The sequence below is a fragment of the Myotis yumanensis genome, unplaced genomic scaffold, assembly GCF_028538775.1.
Source record: "Myotis yumanensis isolate MYYU_CA2020_CCGP unplaced genomic scaffold, mMyoYum1.0.hap1 SCAF_1, whole genome shotgun sequence".
Lineage (NCBI taxonomy): Eukaryota > Metazoa > Chordata > Mammalia > Chiroptera > Vespertilionidae > Myotis > Myotis yumanensis.
The window spans coordinates 183,277,406-183,279,935 of NW_027223752.1; the positions used below are offsets into that span (position 1 = coordinate 183,277,406).

Consider the following 2,530-nt stretch of genomic DNA (forward strand, 5'->3'; position numbering starts at 1 on the left):
CCATGCTGGCTAGGCCCACCTCTTCTTTATGCATTCATCTTTTGATTGGAGTAATTAATCTATTTAGATTTCAAGTATTTATTGTTAGGTATGTAATCATTGCCATTTATTGTTTTTCTGATTGTTTCTGTAATTCTCTGTTCCTTTTTTATTCTCTTGCTTTCTTCGCTTCTAGATTGATGACATGCTGTAGCATTGTGTTTAGATTCCTTTCTCCTTATTTTTTGTTTATCTCTTGTAGATATTTGTTTTGTGGTTACTATGTGCTTCATAGACCAAGCTATTTTATGACAGTTATTTTAAGTTGATGGTTGCTTAAGTTTGAACACACTCAAATCATACTGTTTTTACTCATCCTCTGCGTTTATGTTTTTGTCATTATTTTTTACTCCTTCTGTGTGTGTGTGTGTGTGTATCCCTTAATTTACTGTTGTAATTACACATGACCTCCCTACTTTTGCCTTTTACCATTGTACTAGTTTTAACGTTGGCTGATCCACTGCTTTTATTATGTCTTTGCCTTTGTCAGGGGAATATTTTTTCTTTGTGCTATTTTCTTAACCATATATTTGATTTTTTTTCTTCTTTTCTTAAAGAAGTTCCTTTAACATTTCTTGTAATACTGGTTTGGTGGTGATGAACTCTTTCAACTTTTTTCTTTTCTGGGAATAGTTTGCTTCCTGACTTTTCCAGGGACAAGCACTTTCCATTACTCTTGTTTGCTAAGAAGTCAGTTACTACTTACTTTATCATATGCTTTCCAGCTTTCAACTTATGTTTGACAGTTCTCTCTGCTATTTTCTCTTCTTTGAGGTTTTATATTTTTAAAAACCCCTTTCCTGCCATTATTTGTGATGTTTTGGGAGGGAAAAGGGATAAGTATATAGATATGTGTTACCTGTTATCGGAAATATATATATTTAAAATTTGGATGTCACTGCAAATACTTTTATGTCTATTTTCTACATACTTATATCACAAAAAATAAGTATTTTATTCTTGTATATAAGACAATAAAACTTTTTAAAAATTATCCTCACTCGAAGATATCTTTCTTTCTTTCTTTTTTTAATCTTTCTTTCCTGTTTTTTTTTCCCCCCTGCAAAAAGCTTCATTGCTTTCATTTGGGCCAATGCATAGAGAGGGCTTCAAGATGGTTAAAAGAATGGCTAGTAGTTTCAGGAAGAGGCTCAGGTAAGAGCCAGACACCAGAGGACTGCAGAGGAGCCTCTCAAAGGCCTCTGGGCTCCAAAGACTCCTAGTCAGGCTTGAGGATGAGCCTTTCAAAGAGATACTTGCCCAGCCCAGGCTGGGGGCTGGCCTTCCTACGGATGTTATTCAGGTGGTCGCCCATCTTCTTGATGAGTTTCACCTCCTCATCCAGGAAGTGGTTCTCCAGGAAGTCACAGAGATGAGGGTCTGCGTGGGTAGAACCCAGGGCCTGCAGCTCTGAAAGGGCCTGGTTAGGTTCCTCTCCAAGGCCAGGGCGGCTTCCATGGCATCCTGAGTTTTGCCCCACTCATCTTGGGAAGGTTTCAGCACGTCCTGGAAGAGAATGTGGCCACCTCACTTGTTTTCAACTTTAAGCGATGCTCAGTGCCCTCTCGCTTCTTTTCCACCAACTTGCGGAAGAAATGGCCCACGGTCTGGAGAGCCACATCGGGGGTCAAAATAGAAGCCCAGAGAGAGGTAGGTGTGGAGGCCCACAGACACAGGCTGGCCAGGCGGTTGATCGCAGCCTCCACCTCGGTGGGATAATTCTGATGAATTTGGGAGCTCATGGTTGTTCGGCATAAGGAATTAAAGTAGCAAAAAACAAAAACGGTGTGTTGACTGGTCCCAGAGGTGGTTTTGTTTGAAGGTAGTGACTGGATAAGACACAGGAGAGTGGCTGGAGGCTGGCGAGTGGGTGTACCTGGGTCTGTTCCATCCAAACACTGTTAAAGCAAGAGACAGATCTGGGACCTCTGAGGGCACTGCTCGAGGATATTTTTCTATTGATTTTTAGAGACAGTGGAAGGGAGGGGGAGTGACAGAGAGAGAGAAACATCTCTCACATCACTTGGTTAACTCCTGCATGTGCCCCGACTAGGGCCAGGGATCAAGCCTGTAACCAAGGTATGTGCCCTTGACCAGAATCAAACTTGGGACCTTTCAGTCCCATCGCCAAAGCTCTATTCTTTGAGCCAAACTGGCTAGACAATGCAACTTTAACAAGTGAATAGTGAATACACTAAAGGCAGGACAGGCTCACAGAGATAAGAGAACATAACAAGGACCCATGTCCATAGAAGGGAAGAGGTTATGGTGTCCTCTCAGTAAAGATCTCTTACAGAGCCCTACTCACAGAGCACCTTCGGGCAGCCGTGGGCAAACTACGGCCCGCGGGCCGGATCCGGCCCGTTTGAAATGAATAAAACTAAAAAAAAAAAAAAAAAAAAAAAGACCATACCCTTTTATGTAATGATGTTTACTTTGAATTTATATTAGTTCACACAAACACTCCATCCATGCTTTTGTTCTGGCCCTC

At 41.5% G+C, this 2,530-nt stretch overlaps 1 pseudogene; it reads right to left on the reverse strand.

The window, feature by feature from the left end:
• Positions 1 to 1,258: 1,258 nt before the first annotated feature.
• LOC139006693 (ferritin light chain pseudogene) lies at positions 1,259 to 1,781 on the reverse strand (annotated as a pseudogene).
• Between the last annotated feature and the right edge of the window lie 749 nt (positions 1,782 to 2,530).